General features: G+C 54.5%; 1 protein-coding gene across 11 annotated transcripts in view; it reads left to right on the plus strand.

Moving 5' to 3' along the window:
• Positions 1–7496: 7496 nt before the first annotated feature.
• The window catches only part of GDPD5 (glycerophosphodiester phosphodiesterase domain containing 5), a 90661-nt gene continuing 82185 nt past the window's right edge, over positions 7497–15972 (plus strand). For 3 of the 11 annotated variants that reach the window (XM_044929355.2, XM_025266403.3, XM_044929358.2), the window contains exon 1: positions 7558–8430. The gene's annotated coding sequence lies outside the window, so the exon portion shown is untranslated. Of the gene's footprint in view, positions 8431–15972 lie in introns of all 11 variants that reach the window. The other 8 variants (XM_044929357.2, XM_044929360.2, XM_006074079.4 and 5 more) reach the window with 4 other exon arrangements.

Here is a 15972-nt window from a genome sequence, read left to right on the forward strand (position 1 = left end):
AGGGGATGACAGAGGATGAGATGGTTGGATGGCATCGCTGACTCGATGGACTTGAGTTTGAGTCAACTCGAGTTGGTGATGGACAGGGAAGCCTGGCGTGCTGCAGTCCATGGGGTCACAAAGAGTCGGACACAACTGAGTGACTGAACTGAACTGAGCTGAACTCACACCCTGTACTAGAGATGCAAAAGTAAATCTCACAAGGAGTTCATGGTCCAGTGGGTAAGAGCCCCTGACAATTGGTGATGGTGGAGCCAACCCAGACACCCCCCACTTGAGAGCATCAGGAGGTATGGGTAAAGGTGAGCTTGGCATGACATGGATATTCTCATCTGCTGGTGGCAAGGCCTGGTGGAAAGAAGAGAGCCCACAGGATCTGAGGTCAGAGAGGGCCCTGAAGTTCCCTGCCCTTTCAAGACTGGAGCCTGAGGGACTTTCCTGGTGGTCCAGTGGTTAAGAATCCTGCCTGCCAATTCAGGGATTCGATCCCTGGTTCAGGAAGATCCCACTTGCCCTGGAGCAACCAAGCCCGTGCACCACAACTTCTGAAGCCCACTCACCCTAGAGCTGGCGCTCTGCGACAAGAGAAGCCACTGCAATGAGAAGCCTGCACGCCGACTAGAGAGTAGCCCCCTGCTCACTGCAACTAGAGAAAGCCCACCCAGAGCAATGAAGACTCAGGGCAGCCAGAAGTATTAATAAATAAAGAAATGCCTGGAGCCTGAGCAGGGATCCAGGAGTACGAGAAGGGGGCCGGTATCATTTCTTACTCACTTGACCCAGGCATTCCCCGAAGCCGCCCCCAACCCACAGATTTCCATCTTCCACCTCAGTTTTTCCCTCGCTTTTCACATCAAGGCTCCCACCTTCACGTCACTCCCTTGGCTGCTCCATTTGGCCCTCACCTTGTCCCCTGCTTCATGTGAGACCCCAGCCCTGACCTTCCTCACCTGCTCCATCCTGACTCGGGTCCTCCCAGTCCCAGAAGTAAAGTAAAGCTGCCTCTCCTGCATCTCAGGCCAGTGCCTGCCTTGCTACCCTTACCCGTTACCGCCTCCTTGCATCTCTAAAATCCTCCATCCCCGCCTTCTCCTCCACCTGCTACCCAAACATGCATCCTTCACAGCTACCCTGGGAGGGTGCCCACACCAACTTCAAATGAACCCCTCCTCCTGTCTCAGTTCCCACACAGCCCCCCACCCTGGACCACCCTCAGTCCCAGCCACTGACCACAGGATGCTTCCTTCTGGCCCTGCTAACCTCTCCTTGCTGCTCAGTCTTCTCTCAGTGTTTGATTCCCCCCTTCCCTCCTCCCTTCTCTGACCAGTCCCTCTCTGGCTCTTTCCTGGGCCCCATTCCCTGCCCAACCCTCTCCCCATGAGTTTTACACTCCTTTTGTGGGCCCGCAGACCCTCTCCTCCCTGTCTCAGGCTGTAACCTCAGGCCCAGCCCCTCTCCTGAACTCTGGACTCTTCTCACGCTCCCTTTCCTTTGCCCTTCAGAGACACCATCGGTGGCCTGCCTCTCCCCCCTTTCCCCAAAGTGTTCCTGACCTCCCACCCCTGCCCCACAACACGGGCCCAAATCAGACCCTCCTCTCTCCTTGTCACCTGAGCTCTCAAAAGAGTCCCCCGCCCGGCCTCCCTGCTTCATTCTCTTCTCCAGTGACCAGGGCAAGCTCTGAAGAGCAAACTCGATCTTGCTACCCCTGCTTAGACCCTCCCAGGGGTCCCCTCTGCCCTCAGCAGAGAAACCAAACTCAATGACAAATGTGACAAGTCCCCCTGCCGCCTCTCCTTCCATCGGCTTCAGCTTCAAGGGGCCACTCTTCTCATCTCCATTTCACTCATGGAGAAGCCTAGACACGGAGTGGGCGATGCCCAGGCCAGGATGCATGTCCAGCTCCCGCGGAGTCTGCTGCATCAGGCCTCAAGCGCCCTATGTCCAACTTCACCTCCAGTCCTGGCAGTGGACTTTGTCCCTCTCGCCCATTCTCCACTCAATATACCTTTGGATCCAATCCCAATGTCCGTTCAGCCCAGCCAGGGACTGGATACAAGGCCCTGCCCATGGGACCTGGGCCCCTCCTTGACCACCTTTGGCAATTAATTGGGCCATAAACTTTCCTCAACAAGTCAGAGAATTTTCTCTAGATCTGGCAATGATCTTAGGTTCAACATATTCACTATCATATCGGATACTGAGCATAACAAGGCAGGCCATTCAGTGTAATATGGGCTCTGTTGTTATTCAGTCACTATGTCATGTCCAATCCTTTTTCACCCCATGGACTATAGCCCAGCAGGATCCTCTGTCCATGGGATTTCCCAGGCAAGAATACTGGAGTGGGTCGCCATTTCCTTCTCCAGGAAATCTTCCCAACCCAGGGATCAAACCTGCGTCTCCTGCATTGGCAGGCAGATTCTTTACCACTGAGCCACGGGGGAAGCCCCAGAGGATGAGATGGTTAGATAGGATCACCAACTCAATGGAGATGAATCTGAGCAGACTCCCAGAGATAGTGAAGGACAGGGGAGCCTGGCATGCTACATTCCATGGGGCTGCAAAGAGTTAGACATGACTTAGCGACTGAACAGTGACAAAGTTTCCTCCTGTATGTCAGGGTGGGGGTGGCCCTAGCCCCTACAGTCTCACTATAAGTTGATTGATGCCATAGGGCCACTGGGGGCACCGGAAGGCTGGGGAGGAGGAGCAGCAGGCAGGGCTGGGGGCCAGCTGGGTGTTCACAGGCTGGGAGGAGTGAGGCTGGATCTAAGCCAAGCCACCTCCTCTCTTCTACATTCCCCCTTTGCTAATGTTCCGGTGCCCTCTGGATATAAAGGCCAAACTCACAGCCCCACCTAATACGGCCTCTGCTGGCCCCTCCAGCTCCATCCTGTTTATCAGACACTCACAGTGAGGCTTATCATGTACCAACACTACCCTAAGCTTTGATAGAAGTTAACTCTTTTTAATCCTAGATAGACTACAGTGTAGGTAGTTGTATAAGCCTCACAGTACAGATGGGGACCGGGGCGCAGAGCAATGACGAGTTGGTGATGGCAGAGCCAGAATTCAAACCCAGGCCATGTGGGTCCAGAGTTTGTGCTCTAGCTGCGCCCTCAATTTCTTCCTTCCTGTGTCATTCCGGCTCCTCCAAATGCACTGAACTCCTCACCTGTCACCTGTTAGTTCCCACTTTCATGCTTTTGGGCTCAACATCCCCTCTACTTCATGTGTCACCTTCTCAGTGAACCCGCCTCAAACCCCCTGCTCCCCTCGCCCCCACTGAATCACGCAACCTCCTCCATGTTCAGGGCACACACTATACACGTGGCCACTGCAGACAGCCTGGCACCGGGGTTCCTTGATGTTCAGGGCGGTTCCTCCCTGACTGTCACATCCCTGGATGCCCAATATTTCATCCGAGACTTCATCCAGCCTAAGAATTATTGCTAAGAGACTTCCCTGGTAGTTCAGTGGTTAAGGCTCTGTGCTTCCAATGCAGGGGTTTTGGGTTTGATCCCTGGTTGGGGAACTAAGATCCCAGATGACACATGGTGTGGCCAAAAAATTAAATAAAATAGGAATAATACATAAATACATTTATACATAAATAGGAAAAAATAAGTAAAATTTTATTTTTAGTAATCTTTCTTTTTCAAAGAACTACTGATAAATGTGGAATGAGCAGAGGCAGGGGGCACAGAGAAACAAGATTCCATTCTTTACCCTCTAGAAGCTCACATTCCAGTGAGAAAACCGACCCATAAACAGCCAACATCTAAGTAGATCAGAGCCCCTGGAGAGGCACAAAGAGCCTGCAGCATCACCAGCTCCGTTTGATGATGCTGTGCTCCCTGCTGGGGGAGTCGGGCAGGCTTCTCAGAGAGGTCAACTTGTGTCCTGGGCCTTGAGGGATGAAGCAAAGCCCAGTGGCCAAGTGGGGCGCGTGCAGGCAGGAGAGCTGGGGAAAGGGTTCCAGGCCGGCCGAGGCAGGAAAGCAGGATGTATCGTGAGTGTGAACTAGTTCAGCTGAGCCTGCTGATCCCACACCAGACAGTGAGCTGCAGGAGGGTGGTGTCCACCCCCACCAAGGGCAGTGCCTCCACATAGTGGGCACGCAGGAGCGGTGTACTGAAAGCAGACCTCATGGGGCGCCCTACTTAAGGCAAAAAATGTGAAATTGTTAATGTAAATGTAAGCATCAAAGTGAATGCTTATTTGTATTGCAATTGGGAAGGAGCTTGCAACACAGTTGAAACTGCAGAAGAAAGTAAGGTCAGAAGAATGCGGGAAAGGGGACTTCCCTGGCAGTCCAGTGGTTAAGATGCAGGGGGCACAGTTCGACCCCTGGTCGGGAAACTAAGATCCTGCATGCCAAAAGACAGAGCCAAAAAAAAGAAGAAGAATGTGAGGAGGGTGAAGGTCCTTCGAGCAGGCACCAGGCTGACAAGGCTCTCCTTTCCTGTCAGCCCCAGGGGCTCAGATTCAATCACCCTCAGACAAGCCACCGTGATTGTGACCGTGCCTCTGTCACACATCGTGAGCCTCTCTGGCGGAGAAAGGCCTGATTCTCCTGGGTCGGGAGACTTCCTCCCCGGGGAGGGTAGTCAGAGGGCGAATGTGGGCGTCTGAGTCCTGCGTGCTGCTCCCTTCCTGCTGACCTTGGGCACTTGTCTCTGGGGCCTCAAGGATCATGGAGGGTCTGTGCTGAAAGCCTCCTTTTCATGCAGGCATTCTACTCATCTGACCCCACTCTGGAGACTCTCACAGCAGGGGCAGCCAGAGAACAGTTTTGTGAGAGCCTCATTCATCTCCCAAAGCTGAGGTCTCACAAGGGTGCCAGGCTGTCTGCTGGGTGCTGGTGCATGGGGGCACACAGCCTCAGAGGTACTGCTGACGCAGTGGGTCCAACTAGACACGAAATACCTGATTAGTGAGCCTTCAAGCCAAGTCATTCCAGACCGAAGGTGGACTTCCAATGAGAATCCAAGGAAGGCTTCTCAGCGGAGGAGACACTTGATTTGAAAGATTGAACATTCATTCAACAATTATTTACTGAGCCAGACTACGTGCCAGACTATGCTAGGGTCTGGGAATACCGCAACGGGGAGGACAGATGGGCATTTGCCCCGAAGCTTCTTCCCTTCAGGTCAGCAGAGAAATAGGAATTAACTCAGGAGGAAGGGGGAACATGGCGCCCAGACAAGCAGGAGCAACCACATGAAGGGAGAGATGTATCCTGCTTATGGATGAAGCTGAGAGAAGTGTGGTATGAGGGGAGAGGGGAGTGATTGGGAGGTAAAACCAGTGGGGTTGGCAGAGAGCAGCAACAGAGGGACCGGAATACCAGGCTGGGATCTAGGTCTTGATCATGCTGGCAACTGGGAGCCACAGAAGGTTCTGAGCAGAGGGAGCAGTCACGAGGTTTCTTAGCAAAATAGCTTGCAAGCCCTCCAGCCACAGTCACCTGTGTTAGCTTCCTGGGGCCAACCTCCCCACCCCCACCCCTGGGCCTGGCCAGGAGAGAACACCTGCTTCTTCCCCCGCCTCTGCCTCCCCTCCAACACACACAGCTTGGACTTCAGCCTCTGCTCACCCTTTTCCGTGTTCCCCCAGCCAGACTCTAAGATGTACTCTGAAGAGGGATGGGGCAGAGCTCTGGGTCCAGGCCTCACAGAGGACTCCAACTCTTCATACCGTCTGCCTCTTGTGGGCTTTAAATGTTTTCATGCTATCTGGCTTCCCTACCTGTCTTTTCCATATCAAGACCTGGCTTTAAAACGTCCCAGGACTCCCCTCTGATACCCAGTGAGAGAAGAATCAGGGGCTTCAAGGCTGGGGCCTCAGCAAAAACCTGTTGGGTTCAGGACCAGAAGCAAGACTCTAACGGAGTTCTTGGCTCTTAGAAAAAAAGTCTGGGGAATTCCCTAGTGGTCCAGGGTTATGATTTAGTGCTTTCACTGTGGGGGTCTGGCCTTGATCCCTGGTTGGGGAACTGAGATCACAATGTAGCCAAAAAAAGAGAAAAAAAGGAAAAAGTATTCTCCTGCTCCTGTCTAGCTCCGCCTGCCTCTTCCATCCATTCTCCTGTGCCTTCTCTACGAGCACTAACTACCCTGAACTTGTCTGGATTCTTCAACAGAGCAGTGCTCTCCCCCACCTCCAGCGTTTAGTCCAGGCTGGCCTTTATAAAGACAGAGCACTGTCCATTCCCCAAGGTTCCCTCCTAAGCTAGCTAACCCCTATTTCTGGGCTGAGTCTGCTTGTCACTCCCTGAGGGAAACCTCTCCTAATCCCCTCAGAATAGGCGAGGGATCCCCAGAGAGGTTCTTTCAGACTCCATGCTTTTGCACATGCTATTTCCTGTGCCAGAAGACCTTCCCTCCATCCTCTGAAGCCTGTCCAGTCCTCGCTAAGTAGCAACATCTTTATTTCCCTTTTACAGTTGAGGCACCATAGGCTCAGAGGGATCAAGTAACCTGTTCAAAGCCACATAGCTTTGCCCTAGAATGTGACAGTGATGAGTGGAAGGAATCCTGTGCCAGCTATATGGTCTTGGGAACATCACTTGGTGACATCTCTCTGCCTTTGTGGCCTCATCAGTGAAATGGGGTACCTACAGTACAAGGTTGGTGGTGAGGCTTAACAGAAAACCTGTACTCCGTAGCCTCCATCCTTTCCTTCCCCAGGCCAATTAATGGCTTTTACATGGCCCCTGCTGGACGTTCAACACTCAATCATTCATACATCAAAACCCTCCAAGACTAGCTCTGTGCCTCGCCCTGTATGGGGAACCTAGCGCCCAGAGATAAATCAGACACAGCTCCAACTCCAAGGCTCTGGGGGAGGGATGGGGTGGGAGTACAGGACAGAAACTGAGTACTATCGAGATCTCTGTGCGCTGTTCCTACCTAACCTCTGCTTTTAGCTTCTTACTTTTAAAACTGACAACGACGCCCCCCCACCCCCACCCCCACCCCCGCAGATGGGCTCTGGGAAGGAGGAAAAATGTTAAAGAAAGACCCGCTCTTTATTTTCAAAATCTTATTTTTCATTGCTTTCAGAAACCTGAATATTTCAGGGTATCCAAGTTCATCTCACGCTGAGCCTTAGAAGCCAGAGAGGGAGAAGGATACTGTGAGGCTGTGTCCCACCAGTATCGAGGGCTTCACTATTCCTGAGGACTCCACTCGCCCCAGGATAACTACCTTCGTTTCCATCCTGTTCCTTTTCCCACCTCGACCCCTGTTCCTACCCCTTGACTGCCCACCCTCGGTCCCAGATAAACCAGCCTTCCCCACTCCTACTTCCATCCGGGTCCCCAGGTTACCCTCTTCCTCAGCTCAGCTCTTTAAAATCCCACCGTGCCCTCCCTTGTCCAGTCTGCTGCTGCACCGCTCCGCTTCGGCCCCGCCCTCTCCGAGGTAGAGTCCACGTTCCGCAGAGTTCCGCTCTTTTCCCGCTCTCGGATTGGCTCCAGCTGCCCGACGGCGCGGGACCTGAGCCGGGTGGGGTAGGAGCGGAATCTGGAGCTCGCCCCGCCCCTTGCTTGTAGCTCGGGTGGGCGGGGCCTCATACTGATCCCGCCCCTACTCGGGAGGGGCCGTGCTGGCCAGCGCTCAGGCACTGAGCGGCGCTACACCGGCTGCTCGGCTCGGGCTCAGACTGCAGCTCCAGTGGGAGTGGGCGGTGGGGATGACAGCGGCGGTGGCAGCGGCTGCGGTGCGGGACTAAGCGAGAGGCGAGCGAGCCGAGGAAAGAGGAGGAAGTATAGCCGCGGCCCGGAGCTCTGGAGTCAGCTGCCGCGCCGTGGACCGCCCCATATTGCGGAGCCAGCCGAGTCCGGACCTAGAAAGACTTCCCGGCCGGCTCCGGCCGCCGCGGCTCCGCGCTCCTCGCCGGCGCCCTGCCCTGCCCCGCCTGCCCCAGCCCCGGGTTCTGGCGGGACGCTCCCTGGTCCGCGGTCCGGGACGTGTAGTCCGGACGCTCCGAACCCCCGACCCAGATCCAGTGCACCGGGACGGGACGCTCCTGGCCCACCATAAGGTTCCAGGGTTACGGGCTCGCTCACAGCCTTTCTGTAGTGTGTGTCGGAGCCCCCAGCCCTTCGGCCAGAGTTAAGGCGGAGTGCACCCCAGCCCCCTGATTGAGTGCAAAGGAGTCCGGACGCCTCCAGACTCTGGTTCCCCGAAACCCGGACCTTCTGCCGCCTCTGACACGGTACTTCGGACTTGGGATCCGTGCGAAAGTCCAGGAAGCCCCGGCCTGGTCCAGAGCCCCGTGAGGGGTCCCAGGCGGGCTGGACAGTCAGACTGAGCCAGACTGTGCTGGTGCTGCGAGCCGAAGCTGCCACCTTCCTGCCGCCCAGACGAGGAGCTGAACGCTTGCCCCGAAGAGAACACAAGAGAGAGCCGAGAGCTGCAGGTGAGAGAGCCCCGGATGCCGAGCAAAGGCGGCCTCCGACCCCATCCTGGCAGCTCCGAGGCCACCTGCGGGTGTGCACGGGGCATTAGCTGCAGCTGGAACTGACTAGGAGCGGGGCGCGGGAAAGGGAGGAGAAAAGGGGAGAAAACGGGCACTTATTGAGCGCCCATTGTGTGCGGGTCCGCGCCCCACCCTTGCGCAAAGGATCCCTCAAATGGCTCACTCCCACTGCGTGTGATCAAAGGTGGTGTGTGCTGTTAAGAGCGCTCACAGATGGGGAAACTGAGGTTCATCAGGGTTGATTGACCCTGCTCTTTTTTACTCTGGTGCTGAGACTGGGGAGGAGTGTTAGGCTGGAAAGGGAGAGGAGCAGAGAATGGAGAGGAAAAGAAAGGAAGTGCATAGCTGCCAGGCAGGAGGTGGGGGGGAGGGGTCAAGGTGGGGCCACTGGGCCCTCGGAGAGCTGATCCTGAGGCTGGGAGGTGGTCTTTCCCTCCCACACCGTTGTCATGTCACCTCCCAGGAAAGGTGACCCAGAGTTGAAAGCAGAAATGGGAAGCTTACCAGTTTCACAGCTTCCCTCCCTGACATCTGCCCCGTCCCCTGTGTGCCAGGATCCAGCGTCTCTAAGAGGCTAGGCGGTCCTGAGACGCTGCTTATCTGCTAGGAGAACACACCATAGAGGTCCCCAAGTCAAAGCCTGTCAGAGCTGAAGGAGATGAGGCCCTCAGCACTCACCCGGCGCACATGCTGAACATTGGAAAGGGGGACACTGAGGCCTGGGAACAAGGGGGTACCAATTGTTGAGGTCCTAAAACAAGTGACAGGTTGAGCCAGAAGTACACTTGAGAAGAACCTTCCCAGACATCCTTCAAGGTATCCACTCTGCTTCCCTGGTTAGCGTCTTCTCAATGGGTGGCTGGGGTTTTCCCACCCCAGATGTAAGGTCTCAGTGACCACATGTGAGGCTGTTGTGAGAATCCATGTGGTTGGTGCTGGGGCCTGAGACAGATCAGCAGCCCCACAGCCTCTGGCCCAGACCTCAAGTCTGACCGCAGCCTCTCCGGGGCAGGGGAATCTGCAAGACACCTCTGGTCTGGGAGGGCAGGGGTTTGCACAGGTTCCCAGGGTTGGGGCTGCCGGGGCGAAGGGCACAGTCCCAGGGGCCGGATTCCCAGGCAGGGGTCCTGTTGCCTCCTGGGGTTGTGCACGGAGAAGGATGTTGTGAAAGAGTGCTTGGCGTGGACTCCGTGGGCTCTTGTTCTTGGTGGGAAGGGAACGTGGCCTCAATAGGAGCCCTGGTGGCCTTGGCTGGGACTTGTTAACCCCTGCTGTGCCCAGCTTCCTGGAGTCAAGGGGAAACCACCTTGGAAAGCCCCTGGGAGGTAGGGGAGAGTGGAGAGGTCAGCTGAAGACTGGAAGCTCTCAGTCTCTGGGGGTGAGTGTTGGGGGACCTGGAAGAGAAAGTAACTGAGGGGCTTGGGATTCCCAGCCCCCACCTTCCCTGGGGGTTCAAATGCTCATAATAATCCCGCATCTAAACAAAGCTCCTCTTTGATGAGATAATCTCACACCTGTGATCTCATTTCATGGTGGAGTAGAAAGGATCTGGAACACAGTGAGGCAGAAGACACTGGGGTGCCCCCCAGGGGCCTCTTGGAGGCATCCGTGGCTCCACGCCTCACCTGTAAAATGGAGTCAAGGCAGGTGATGGGTTACCTGCTCAGAGAGTAGGGCCATCTCGCCCAGCCCACTGTCAAGTGTTAAAGAGTGGTGTTTGCCAAGACGGGGCTTGTTGCTAATGGCTACCTTGTGTGGGAAACTGAGGCTCAGAGAGGTGAAACCATCTGCGCAGAGCCTTGGAGTTTGCTTCAGGAACTGAGTGCTGACTGTGTACCAGATGCCCTGGAAGGTGTCCGGATGGAGAAGGCATTGTGGGGACTAGCACTCCATGGGACAGGCTGAGTGCACGGGCAGACAGCAGTGAGTCACACCAGGCAGCAGAAATCTGCTCTGATTCCTCCCACTGGCCATGTGGTGTTGGGCAAGTCACTTCACTCCTCTGAGCCCCAGCTGCTTCTCTGTGAATTAGAACTCCTCTTTTACAAGGTTGTTGTGAGGTTTAAATGAGGTATGAATATACAGCACATGGCCAGATAGCTATTTCCTTCCCTGTAAGAAAAGGAAGCTTGAATTTTTGACCAGGAAAGCCAGAGAAATTCTCAGACTTGCCTTGAGTAGGAATGGAGGCTACTGTTGCAGGTTCACAGACCTGGATTTGCTCAGCTGTAAGGGTCAGGATCCCCTGGGCCACCGCCCTCATCCTATAACCCTTTTGAATCTGCTTCGGGGCCCTGGCAAGGAGGCTTTGGGTTCTGACCCCTCACCTCAGGGCTGCTGGCTCCCTTCAGGGTTGGGGGGAGTGGGTGTTCATTCCCTCTGGCCCATTGTCTGGCCTCCCTAGCCACAAAGGTGCAGTAAATAATTTATGGCTCCCCTTGCTGGGAGGCAGCTTGGAGGAATTGATTGCTCTGTGTTCAGCTGGGTTTCTGAACCCCACCAGAGGAGGCAGGTTGTTCCTGTCAGTGCTAGATCAAGTCTTAGATATGGCAGAAAGGGGCAACAGGAAGAAAGTGACCTGTTATCAACCCCAGCTCTCTTAAAGGGGGCAAGGTGGGCCTGCAGGAAACAATGGAAACCAAGCTAGATGAACAAGGATCAAGCTGTTGGGCTCCTGATTCCAAATGGGTCAGGAGGGGTGGCTGGGAGAGGCTCCTGGGGACCAGAATATCCTGGAAGGCTTTGTCAAGGAGAAAGGTGTCTAGACAGGGGCTAGAGGCAACTTGCTGTAGAGAGTAGCGGTCCTGACATCAGCTCAAGGTTGAATTCTGGCTGTGCCACTTATTGTGTAACTGTGAGCAAGGCACCTGCCCGGCCAGGCCTCTGCTCCCTCCTCTGTAAAATGAGGTTAGCTACAGGTAACTGTGAGGTCATATACATAAAGATGGCCTGATAGGCATTTAATGAAAGAGTGCCTCGCTGTGAAGGTGGTCTAATGGCGGGAAAGATGAGCTGGTGTAATAAGCAGGGAGGTGGGGAGAACTTAGAGTGGTGATGAATCTGTGGGGTCAGAGAAGGGTGTGAATAAGAGGGGTGGGTGGCCAGATGGTGGAGGGCCTTGAATGCCAGACAGAATTCACACTGCAGAAAGCATCACAGGGCCCCATTGAGAACCCTCTGTGACTCCTTCTTACCAGTAAGATGGAGACTAGACCTCTTCGTGTGTTCAAGGTCTTGCCCACCAAAGCCACTGCATGGACCCCTGGTCATTGCTCACCACTGTTTCCTAAACACATCACGTGTGGCCCCTTTGTTTATGGGGTTCCTCCCATCATCCATGGGCTTCCCTGATAGCTCAAAGGGTAAAGAATCTGCCTGCAATGCAGGAGACCCAGGCTTTGATCCCTGAGTTGGGAAGATCCCCTGGAGAAGGGAATGGCAACCCACTCCAGTATTCTTGCCCAGAGAAGTCCATGGCCAGACCATGGGGTCGCAGAGAGTCAGACACTGAGTGACTAACACTTTCACTTTTCTTTCCCATTGTCCATACCATCCTCCGCTCTGCCCACTTCCCCATCAGTCAAGGCCCAATTCAGAACATAAATCCCCACCATCCCCCCACCCCCCACTGAGAAACATTCTTGGATTACCCAAGCCTCTGGTCACACTGCCTCTAAATCTTTCACACTTCATAGTAATAGTATAAACAATTCCTACAATTGCATCCAACTTTACAGTCGGTAAAATCCACACTCATTTGCTACTACTGTAATGGTGATATGAGCAATTGCTAATGCTCTTGAGTACTTGTTCTGAGCTAGACATGGTGCTGCTTTACAGACCCTCTCATTCACAACGCTGGGAGGAAGCTACTGTTATGCCCCAGAAACTAGGGCTCAGAAAGGCCCCTTGTCTTGCCCAAGGTCACACAGCTAGATGGTGGGAGAAGTCAGGAGTGCGCTGTTATCTGCGACTGAACAGACAGCACAGCAGCTCTTAGATGTCCTGCCTCTTCAACTCCACCCAAGTACCTCGAGAGCAAACGGCACATGTAAAAAGCCTGGAAAGGGTCCTTCCTCCCAGGGCTAGGGAAGGGCAGTGCTGGGCTGAGCAGGGGGCCCTGGACCCTGCACTGGCTGGCTGTATGAATTGGGGTGAATCAGACCCATCTGTGGTCCTGTTTCCCCGGGTCTATGGGGAGGGGAGTGGGGTATCCAAGCTTCCAGAGCTCCAGCCTTCTGCAGTGTCCTTTGTGACCCTGGAAGGTAGGGGAGGAGACCACAGCATCAGAGCCAGAGGATGTGGTACGATGGGCGGCTGTGATTTTTGGCCCAGGCGCTGTCTGGACCAGCAGGCTCTGTAGTTAGCCGCTGCCTCCTCCCCCTGAAGGAGGGAGGCGGCCTGGGCTGCTGGAGCATGGTCATTAACTGGGCCGAGACGACCCTGTGATTGGGAGCCGGCTGGGCCAGGCCAGGTTGGCAGGGCTGGAGGCAGGCGGGCCTGGTCACAGTGGGGTCACTGGCGGGGCAGCTGGCTGAGCAGCTGCCTCTCCTCCCTTTGCAGCCTCCAGGGCGGGACCCACGGGGCACCAGAACTTTGTCAGCCAAGGCTTGCCCTTCTTCCTGTGGTGGTCGTGGGAGTGGAGCAATCAGGAAGCGAGCCAGGCCTGAAGATGTCTCCTTCTAGAAGCTTCCAGGACTCCTCCTCTGCAGATCCACAGCCCTTACTTGCCTGCTGTGGTCTGTGGATTGGGTTTATGTAGGTCTGCTTCCCTTGCTAGCCAGTCAGAAGCAGATTCTCTGCCACCCAATTCTCCCCCTGCTCCCAGAGTGCCTGGCACAGAGTGGGTGCCTCTACCCTGTCCCAGGAGAGCCAGTGTAAGCTGCCCCTTAGGCAAGTTACTCAATCTTTGTACCTCTGTTTCCGTCTCTATAAAATGTCACCGGTAATCACAGTGTTGCAGGGGTTAAATGAGACGATGGGAGGCAGGTGCCAGGCCTGACACACAGACTCCGGCAGCATGAGTCCCCTTGCCCGTCCCCCCAGTTGCTTCGTGATCAAGTGACTCAGTAAGAAGCTGATGGAAGAGCCCAGCCACTGAAGCTGGGAGGGAGGGTGTGCCAATCAGCAGGGAGGGCTTCGTCCAGGAGGATGCTTTGCCACCTGGGGAGGACTCTGGCAGATCGAATTTGGAGAACTGCCATTCCCACCACCCTCCCAGTAGGTAGGCCAAGTTCTAGGCAGAGATCAGGACCAGGAGGGATGTCCAGGGACCTGGTCCTTCCCAGACCTTCACAGCAGGAATGACCCAGTTGGGAGGAGCCGTCTGGAGTCCAGGTAGCAGATGCTGAGCAGAATGAATCGTTCCTTTAAGGGAAGCAGTGTTCATTTGGTCTCCCTCTCCCTCTGCATGCACACATGATTACATGTTACAAAACATAACATGACTGGAGATTTTGGTCCGTGGGGGGAACAGACATTCAACAAGTAAACACAGATACAAAACCTCCAAATTGTGAAGACTGAGCTCCCAAGGCAGGGACCGATCCCATGGACATTTGTGGATGGTTAGAGGGCAACGCTCAGATCACAGCCCAAGTGCACACTTTCTAGCCATGTGACTTGGGCAAGTGATTTAACCTCTCTGGGTCTCAGTTTCTCCATCTGTAAAATGGGAACAGTTATAGTTGTGGTGAGGATTAAATGCATTATTCATGTAAAACACTCAGAAAAATGCCTGGCACATAATAAGCACTCAGTGCATATGTGCTGTTGTTGCCTGTATCTTGAGCACCTACTGGAGTCAAAGAATAGGTGCTCAGCATGGACGTAGGAAATGAGTCCCAGGCACAGGGCAGCTGCCCTGGATAGTGAATGAATATGCGGCCTCCTCAGGAGGGGAGCACACAGAAGCAGTGACAACACACAGTGTGGCAGAGGCCAGGGGCTGGGTTTGCTCAGTGCAGGGCAGAGATGGAGTCCGGAAGGGCTTCCTGGAGGCGGTGCTCCTGGAACTGCATTGAAAAGTATCACTTAACACGCATACATGCACACTCACCTTGGTATCGCTGTGCGGGCAACAGTAGGCACAGGCTCAGAGAGGAGTGGTTCCTGTCCAGGAGGAGTCCCTGCCTGGGCAGACCCTGGGTCTGCTGGACTCCACAGGCCTCCATCTTCCCCCTGCCCCACGCTGTCTCACCATCCGTGACATCCTGCTTGAGGGCACCAAGGAGGCAGGTGGGAGGAAGTGTGGGTCGAGGTTTGAGAGCCTCAGCTCTTCCCAGGCCTGGGACCAAATCTCCAACAGAAAAGAATAAACAGGCCTTGCTTGGAGATCTTTTATCTTCTTGCTCCCAAAGCACACCCACCGGCAGAGGTGGTCTTCCAGCGTTAATCCTACAGCTGTTTAGCTTTTGAATGAGTGAACTCTATGTAAAAGAAAAAAAGGCCTTGAAGAATTTGCCTCACCCTCCCACCCAGGAGGCTCAAAGAGAAACTTTTCTTCCACTGACAAAGGAGCCAGGACCCCCCAAGTATCTTTTAAAAAGTTCACCCCAGAGGCACCCTAAAATCAGGGTCCCCTCACACTGCCTGAACTCACAGCTGATGGTGGGCCCTAAGGACACGACCTTGGCCCTTATATTTTGCCTGGTTTTTGCCTCTCTTGTAAAAGGAGGTCAGAGTAACAAAGCCCTTCTTCCCTTTATAAGGTGTGGGGTGGAAGAAGTTATAGTGAGCATCTGGGCCCATGGCTCTCAAATTTGCTGTACACACTAGAATCACTGCAGAAACTTTTAAAAGTTCTGCCTGGTCCCTGCTCCTGGGGCAAGACCTACACAACAATAGTTTTTAAAGCTCCCCAGGTGACGTCAAAGCACAACCAAGACTGAGAACCACCTGGCTACCCTCTGCAGCATGCCTCCTATTGCATCCCTGGGTGATACCCGTACATCCCTGAGACAAGGAGCTCGTTGCTTCCAGGGTATTGCCCTCCCTGGAGAAACAGGGACTGGAAAGACTTTGCAATCTGATAAACCTAGATTCCAACACCCCTCTGATCCCTGCTTGAGTATCTTCTCTGAGCCTCAGTGTCCTCATCTGAAAACAGAAATAACATCTCTCTCTGAAAGGACCGTAGAGACCAAATGAGGCCATGTGCAGGAAGCACCAGTGTGGCACTGGCCATGCCAGCAGTGTGCTGTAGAAGGTCACAGACAGTGGCAGAGCCTGCTGGATTCAGACCCTGGGCTCCCCCTGCATTGCTCTTTCTACTGGCCCAGCCACCTGAAGCTGGGTCTCGGAGACGGAGGCTGGCGTGGGGAGAGATCAGCAGCCAGTCTTGGGGCCCTTCCCATCCCCCTTCTCTCTAAGAGATAAGACAAGGCAGCAAGCATTTTGTCTTGCTTGGTTTTGTTTTAATGGCCCAAGAGTCAAGCTCTCCTTAACAATGAAGCCTTGTCTGAATCTGCTTGTTTTTCCAAC

Source organism: Bubalus bubalis, chromosome 16 (assembly GCF_019923935.1).
Source record: "Bubalus bubalis isolate 160015118507 breed Murrah chromosome 16, NDDB_SH_1, whole genome shotgun sequence".
Taxonomy (NCBI): domain Eukaryota; kingdom Metazoa; phylum Chordata; class Mammalia; order Artiodactyla; family Bovidae; genus Bubalus; species Bubalus bubalis.